General features: G+C 47.3%; 1 long non-coding RNA gene across 1 annotated transcript; it reads left to right on the forward strand.

The window, feature by feature from the left end:
• Window positions 1-290: 290 nt before the first annotated feature.
• On the forward strand, window positions 291-5705 carry LOC110352988 (uncharacterized). The gene is made up of 2 exons (XR_002402874.4): window positions 291-589; window positions 5004-5705. It is a non-coding gene; the product is annotated as an uncharacterized lncRNA (long non-coding RNA).
• Window positions 5706-8712: the final 3007 nt, after the last annotated feature.

Raw genomic sequence — 8712 nt, forward strand, 5'->3', positions numbered from 1 at the left:
TCCCGACGCACATCAGCCTGGTCAGCGCGCACATCACTTCTGTTTGGTACAGGTGGCAGGTTCTGAGGGGTTTAGCTCTCGGGGGTGATGTTGTAGTGCTGTAAAGGAATGCACGGCTGCTATGGAAAGCAAATAGATAAAATCATACTTTCAGCCACAGAGAAGCATGGGAGGGAGGGAAGGCCTGCACACCTGTGGTGCAGTGCTCATTTGCAGTACTAATTACACTGATGAAGGGTGAGGAATGATGAGCAAGAAGCAGAGAAGAGTGCAAATCAGCATGGCATCCTCAAAGGGTAAGAGACCAGTCTATGTTAGCCAAGTACCAGAAATTTCAAACTCCATTTAAGCTAATTAAGCAGTCAGCAGACCGCCAACATATAACTGGTTGGAGAAGGAAGGACACAGTGCAAAATGCAACACACCTGGTGCAGATACCCCGAGCTGAAAGCCATGGGGAATTTGGTGCTTCAGATCCTGCCCCTCTGCTCTCCCACAAGCTGCCAGCAATCGGGGAAGGCTCTGTCCAGGCCTTAGAAAGGAGAAATCTTGGAAGACGCACTGGTTTTATATTGATTTTACTTCTGAGGTAAGTTGATAGGTTTATGATATTACATTGTTTTTAGTGACTTTTTGAGTTAGCAAGGAGACTGGTGCAGGGAGAGGGTGATGCTTTGCAGCTTCCTACAGGCGTCTGCCTGCCTCTGCCGGTAGGTGGGTGCCTTCTGCGAGCACAGTGATGCTTCCTGTTGGACTCTCCTGTCAGTCTGGATCCTCAGACATTATTTTGCTTCTGCGAAGATTAAAGATCCTGGTAAATGGTCTGCAGGTGGGAGCAGGTGTTGCCGATTTCTTCCTGGCCTTCAGCATTTGAAGAAAACTCATCAAATTAGCATAAAGAGATTTTTTCCCCCCTCCCCTTTTTTTCCTTAGCAGTGTCTCCATTTTTTTGTTACTTCTAGAGTTGTATTCTCAAACCTAAAGCAGTGTAAATCTAGTTCTTGCTGATTATTTTTTGTTTTGAAGTTACAAGTCAGTATAATCTTGTGCCAGGAAGCTGATGACTGTGTTCCCTTCTCCCGAGGGCTTGGATCCCAGGTCTGCTCAGAGTCACCGTTAAAATGAGTGTTTTGGGAACAAAAGCACAGCAGTGCCGTTTTCTTCCTGACTCTTTGGCACCTGTGCAGTTTCCAAGAGAACAAACACTAATAAGGTTAGTGCTCTGTATTTTCTTACCGTGAGTTTACGACCTATTCATAAATTTAGTGATAGGGCATGTGGGGGTTGAATTTCTTGGGGACTCTGAATTCCCAAGGTTCAATCTCTAGCCAGTTCCCTAGTGCTGGCCGTATGCTGTCCACAAAACCAGGTGTTTCTCCCAGGTCCGAGCCCAGCACTGCTGCAGGGGTGGGCTGGCGGGGCTGGGTCCTGGCAGCCCGAGCATTTCACGCAGGGCTTGCAGTCAGTCCACGTTGAGCTCAGTGTTTGGTGGCTGGTGGTGGGGCGAGCAGCCACGCCGTGACTCCCTCTTGTGCTTGGATGACTCTGGAGCTGGAGCAAGGACTGAAGTGGTTGAGAGCTGTCTTGGCCCTGGGTCCTGCGAGTCCTAGGAACACAGGTTAACAGGACCTGTGTTCCTAGTCCTAGTGATGTTGTTGGGAGCTTTTTCACCTTAATAGCCTGGGTGTTCCAGCCTTTGCTGTTCCGGGGTTGTATCCCTACTTTTATTCCAGGCATTTTTGCCACTTCTGTGATTCAAATTGAACTAAAACAGGTCTGGATTTCTATTAGTACAGTCGTCTGTGCCAGAGGCGCACTGAGAAACTTACAGCAATGTATGTAATATACTTGATATGCGGTAGTTGAACCTTCACTTAGACCAAGAAATGCAATAAACTGTTCTAGGGGATGACTGGGATGATGTGGCTGAGCACGGCTGGCCAGTCCCACCTCTCTCCCCGGCTGGGGACAGAAGCTGACCCTTTTCACAGTGCCTGGGGGCATCTGCGTGCAGCCAGCGAGGCAGTACAGCTGGAAAGGGGGGGAGTCGGAGAGCATTTCTCTTTATGCCAGGAAAGAGCTGAAAATCCAAGTGTTGTTTCAGGAGATGGTTGCTGATAGCAGCCTGCAGTGTTTTACAGACATCTGAGTGCTCTTCCCTTTGAACTAAGCCGCAATTTGTCTTTGTAGATGTCTCTAATACATTAATACAAATGGTGTAGTAGTAGGAAATGCATTATAATACTGCATGATGTTGCTCTTAGTAATTCTCCTCCTTCAGCAAGTGAACACTTCCTTGCTCGTTTGTATTCATTGTTTTGATGCTTAACTTGAAAAATGTGTATTATACAACAGGCTGAAATCCATGACAAATAAAAGAACCCAAGGGGATAATAAGCATCTTCATGCTGCTGTGATGTCTCCTGCTGCCAACATCAAAGGAGCCCGAGACATCCCTGCTGCCCCGGCAGGCGCAGGGTGCGGGGCTTTGCTCTCCGGGCGGCTCCGTGCTGAGAGCAGCCCTGGCACCGCGCAGGGTTCTGCACTGAGACCGAGGAGCGCGTTGGGTGCTGCACCTCGCCCTTCACGCCTGGCACCCATCTGGGGGTAGCGTGGCGCTTGTGCTCCGGAGGGCAGCTCAAGCTGTAAACGTCTTCGGGGAAGAATCGGACCTGTCAAACAGTGATGGAAATCCTCTACTGTTTGTTTGCACACAAAGTTGTTGTTTGGGTTTTTTGTGATAATAGTGAGCATTCCTCTATCCTTCCCTATAGATGTGGATACCACCTGGGCATGGGATCCAACATCTTGATGGAAGTGGAAATCGGTTTGTTTTTGAGCAGCACGTGTAGGCTTTGACCCTTCGCATTCCCAGCATGTTGTATTTCACTGCAGCTGTTTAACAAGCTGTGGCAATGGTGAAACCTGGTTTCCTACAAAATCATCTTAGTGCTGTGCAGTGTCTTTCATCTTTAAAAAGTTCAAGCCTGTTCGTCAGGCTTCCTCTTAATAAAGGATTTCTGAACTATCCAGCCACTTACTGCCATAAGACTTGCAGGAACTCCACCTCTTTGCCATCCCAGCCCTGGATTTCAGCTGGGGGAAGCAAAATAGCACAGATACACGCAGATCCACGTGTATGTGGAGAGATCTCATGGGCTTTGTTTATGTACCAAATGAGACTAAAAATAAACACTGAACTGGGTCAGGCCACAGCAGAAAGCAGTCTTTGGCAGGTTCCTCTGTATAATGTTTGTTTGGGTGTTTGTGCTAGCTGCTGTCTCAGCCTGTGCACCTCTGGGATAAACCTTCCTGCATGAAAGCTGCCTGCCAGCTGGGTCCCTGGAGCCTTCCTGTATCTCTCCTGATTCTTTTTACTGCCCGCCTTTACCACCACTTCCTACACCTGTCTGTAGATAGCAGAGACTAGGAGCTTTGGGGCTGGGAGCACAGGTACCCAGTGCCCTGTTCCTGGTGGGAGCAGTGGTGCCAGGGCTCCCACCAGGTCCCCTCAGCTGCACCTCCCCAGCCCTGATCTGGTGCCCTGGAGCTCTCGGGCACCTCCTGAGCCCTGCTGGTGGAGGACGGGCTGGGAGCTGGGCACTGCTGCTGAGCTCAAACAGGAGCGTGCGTTGGCGGGGAAGGGTGAGGTGGTACCTGAGGGCTGTGGAGTGGGGGAATATCTAAAAATATTCTAAAGTTCATAACCACTCTCCTGACGTCCTTCAGTCTCCTGTCCTTTGAGCTCATCTTTCTGACACATCGCTTGACGTATGCAATGAAGAGTTTCTTCTGAGAGAGGTGTAAGTAGTCCAAACTGGGAACAGTTCTCCGATCACTGTATGTATATGCTGTAAAGTATATTACTACATACACAGTTGACTAGAATAACCTTACCCAAATTATGCCTTGTGATTGAAACTCGGGAATTCTCTATTTAGTTCTGAGTTATCACCCTCCTGGATTCTTACCATGGAGGCGTACCTGTAAAAACCATTAATATTCAAATAACTTTGCTAAATAAGCAACATTGCCAGGGTAGTTGTTTATTACTATTTATGATGACAGATTTATCTTACTGATTTTTCCAACACATTTCTCTAGAGGAAATTAGATAAGTACTTAGTTTAAGCTGTGCCAGGGAGAAAATGTTTCTATAAATGCTTAACAACTCATCTGGAGAGATGACAAATGCTGGTATGTCCTTCACAATGTCATGTTGGTCATTGAATCTGGTTTGAAATGCAGTTGTTTATCTTCTCCAGCAGGAAGTTGAGCTGGTGGTTTTAAAGCGGGGAAGAAAGAATATGCAAAAATATCGGCCGTGAATTTGGAAACCTTGAATCTAAGAGGAGATTTTTTTTTCTTTTGTCCTTTTGGTAGAATCACAGGGGAACAAATTACCAGACCGGTTTTAAGACTTTCAAAGTCTCTATATTTGCATACGTGGGACTAGAGGGCAAAGTGATTGTGCAGCCAAGGCATGCATACTGCCAGCATACAATGAGACCGGGAGAGGCCAGCTGCCCCCCAGCTGCATGCATTGTAATGGTCAGGGCACGCTGTGTGGGATGCCACAGCAACCTCCCGTTCTGAGCTCAGCACGTCACCTGTGCAGGGATGGTGAGAAACATCCAGGCAGAAAGAGAGCGTTGTCTACAACGTTGGGTTCTGCACTCCCTGGCCCTGCCCTGGCTGCGTGTCAGGCAATGTTGATGGTGTGTTCCCAGGCTTTTGATTCAGGCAACTGAGTTGGAAGTATAAAATTAGACAGTAAATACTCCTCTGTGTCTCCTAGGTTTCTAACAGGTCTGTTGGAGTGAAATGAATTGCAGAATGTAAAATACAGTATGCACACTTCTTGGATTTCACCAGAATCTTCTTCCAAAATATTGTGGTGGCTTTTATCTGGCATCTTGGTTTTATTTGGGCCCTCTGTAGAGATGCAATTTCATCTTTCATATGCACATTTCCATTTTTTCCTCCTTGTTCTTTAATGGCAGCTCCTGAAAATGTCACTGCAAGTTGCACATCTGCATGGACTTGCCTGCAGCTCTCCCTGGAGCCTCATCCTTCCCTTCCTATCATGATGGCATGGCTTTCCCTCGGATCCTATCCATGCTGGACAGGATTACCACAGGCAGATGACACTATATTGAACTCGGAGCATGATCTTGGCTTTACTGTGCAGCAGGAGATCGCCCTCGCAGCCCAGGTGTGCCCAAGCTGGTCACTGCTGTCCCTCCCCTGGAGCAGCCAGGGGGCTCCTCCTGCAGCTCGGGCTGCATCAGCTCCCGGGCTGCTGCCCTGGGCTTTGGGGACAGGAACCCAGACAGGGCACAAGCAGCAGCATTTCCCTTGGTAGTGCAGCCCCTTTCCAGGAGGAACTAAACAACAAATGACTAAGGGAAAACTTAAATTATGTGGAAGCCTTGCTTGAGAAACAAGATGAGGCACTTCATTAAAATACATTAGAATAGGCAAACAATCTGTTTAAATTTCACATTTTGCCAGCTATAAAACCTACTCTAGTTTACAGCAGGCCTGAGAAACTGAAACAGCTGGCAAAATAATGAAAAACATTCCTATTGCCTTCTGCTTAAATTGCAGGAAGGTTGTAGAGAAATTGCATCCTGATTTATCTGAAATAATGCAAGAAAAACTCTAATGGGTGAATTGTGTAGAAAGTAAAGGTGTTTTGCTCATGTGTGTTTGTTTGTTTGTTTATTTTCCCCTCCAGCACAGGAGCTACTCATTTCTGATGCTAGTTCTTGTTTAAGCTGACCCTTCAGGTTCCCTGCTGGTATTACTTGAGGCACCAAAGTGACCCAGGATCACCCAGATCGCCCATTTGCACATCACTGATTGCTCAGAAGTGGGCTTGGATGCCAGCAGGTACTGGGTGGCTCAGTGTGGGCTGCCTATGCTCCCAGAGCGAGCTGCAGGGCCCTTCTGGTGACATTGGGACTTGAAAAAATGATCCTCTCTGTGCACAGCTTGAGGTGAGTCACGGCAGCGAGCCGCCTGCCTGTCCCCATGCAGCCAGCAGTGGTGTCTGGGCACCCTCGGTCTGTCCTCCTGCAGGACGGTGCAGAGCAGTGAGGCCATTTCTTGTGCAGATGACTTTGATTACCTGCTTGAGGATCTTTCCTATCAATTTGTAAAGACAAGAATGTGAATGTCGCTTTGCTGCTGCTGACTCTGAAGTAACGTGGATTTTTTTGGCAGTTTACTTGACGTTTGAGGTTGCATAGCCAGTTATAGACCTACCAGCCCTTCCTTGGGTTACTAACTCCATTACCACCTCTATCCAGTTTCAGAATAAACTCTAAAATTGTGGTTAAACAAATAAATTACATCTAACCACAGAAGTCATCTGAGCTAATTCCTCCTTGTGCTTGGAGAAGTGTTTTCTCTGTAGTTCTTCTGACATGTCAGGTTATTTTTAGCCATAATTAAATCCTAACATACAATGTCATAGAATCCATTCTATTAACTGATGTGCCAGCACTTTTTTTATTAAATAGACTATAAAAAGTTTTTAATTTTTAGTATTTGGAGTCTTCAAGGAGAAAGCACCCCTAACACTGATGCCTGATGACAGTTAGTCAATGAATTAAGAAAAAAACCCAGTGGTGGTTTTGTCTGTCTCCAAGCTCTTGCTAGCACTAAATTACAGAATTAATAGGCTTTTAGAAGAGACTGACACACAGTTACTGTGGAAAAGACAATTAAATGTGGAAAGCCACTTTTCTCACCGCATTTAATTTTAACTGGAGGCTTTGAGACTCAATAAATCTTTTCTTATTTCATCCTCATTTCTTCCACAGGTATTCAGGTCTTTAAGGAAAGCACTATGAAAGCACCTGTTATAAGTGACTTAAATTTTCCTTCCCCTGTATTGTTTGGTTTTCTCAAACACCTTTCCCCCACGCTCAACAAAGAGCAAGATGCTTTCCGTCTGCCAGCATTTTGTGATTTTCAGGATTGCTTGTGCTGAAGCAGTGGCTCAGCAAGAGCCCAATCCCTCCTGGGTTTTCTTTCAGCCCAAAACAGGGTCAAGAGCAAATGGGGCCATTTCCCCGTAGAAGCTCTTGAGGCAGCAGGACCAGGGACTCCAGGTGTTTCCTCCACCAAGGGAGATGGTGAGGGAGAGGTGTGATTACTTGAAGATAGCATATGAACTGAAAAAGTAAACCTTTGGAGCCATTTCTTGCAGCTCTCCAGCCTGGTCTTCCTCACCCTCTGCCTCCTGCCTGCCTTCCTCACTGCACCCTGCCTCCGACCCTGGGCAGCTGCTGTGGGCAGGGAAGAGGCAGTGTGGTGTCAGTCCCAGCACTTCCTTCTCTTTCCGTACTTAAAACCCTGCTTATCCCAATTCCTCACAGAGGGCTCTGGTCTGCTCACCTGCACAGCTGTCAGTCACTAGCCTTTGTCTAAATGACAGCAAGGAGTATGTGATGTAAAATATTTTTTTTAATTACAAAGCATGAATTCTTCTTTTTTATTCCTGATCCTTATTTGAAATGACAGCAAACTGTTTCATGTCTAGCACAAAGCCAAGCACACCTTAGCTGGAGACTGTGCTTATATTTGGATTATTGGGTTAACTTTCTCCAGGTGTTGCTGGCTGTTGCCCAGCTGGTGTGGTGTATGCTGCCCAGCCCCGCTGCCCCCCCTTGCCACGTTATCACCAGGTGCATTGTGATGTCCTCAGTGAGGGTGAAATGAACTCTCAGTGGCTTAAAGCAAGGTAGGTTAATTTAAAAAACCTTGATTAAAGCATCATAAACCACATAAAAGGTTCCATCTTTCAATTATTTTCAAATAGTCTTTCAGGCAATAAGGCCAAAAAGCAAGTCCCTGTTTTGTTCCACGTGGCATGTCCCCATGCCACTCCATCCCCCGCCTTGCTCTGCAGCTTCTGCCTACAACAAAAGAAGGTCCCCCTTGATTTCCAGGACCACGTCAACCAGCAGCACCCACAGCTCTGTACAAAATGCCAGGGCAGGCAGCTCTGGAGCTGTCTACTGAGTCATCTTATTTCTGCCCTGTCATATCTATTGTGTCTGTCTGGAGAACGCGACAATAAGGAGCGGTTGGAAGAATGTCAGCCTGCAGAGGAGTGGGCTGAGGCCAAGGAGTCTGAAAGTATAGAAATTGCTCTTACAGGAAGGAAGAGAACAATGTGCTGCCCACTGATGTATTGTCTGGAACAAGAAATAAAGATCTCTGACTGGTGAGAAAGATTCAGGTAAGGCGTTAGCAAAAGCTGCCTCACAGGGAAGCTGGTGAATGGCTGGCAGAGGTGACCTGCAGAGGAGATTGAGCTTGAGGGTCTTTGAGGACCAGCTAGACAAATGTCTGCCAGCAGCAATGGGAACAGTTGGCCCTTCTTGGGATGGGGAAGGGGCTACGTGGCTTCCCAAAGTCCCTCCTTGCTCTTTGCACAATGATGCGGTTACAGCTCCTGCACTCCTCTGTCCAGGGCTGTGAACACTGCTGCAGTGTAGGCTGACTTCTGTTTGCCTGCTGTAAGCCGGCTACCAGGGTGCTAGGGTCACTGGGACCAGTCAAGTGGTTGGAATCAGCCCGGGGAGCTGCACAGAAACTGCCCAAGCAGAAGAGCTGAGCTGCACTGCTTGGGGTGCATTCCAGCTGAGCTTCATGGGCTGTCTTTGTTTCGAGCTGTGAATCTCACCTTTTAGGAAT

The sequence above is a fragment of the Anas platyrhynchos genome, chromosome 20 (genome assembly GCF_047663525.1).
Source record: "Anas platyrhynchos isolate ZD024472 breed Pekin duck chromosome 20, IASCAAS_PekinDuck_T2T, whole genome shotgun sequence".
Taxonomy (NCBI): domain Eukaryota; kingdom Metazoa; phylum Chordata; class Aves; order Anseriformes; family Anatidae; genus Anas; species Anas platyrhynchos.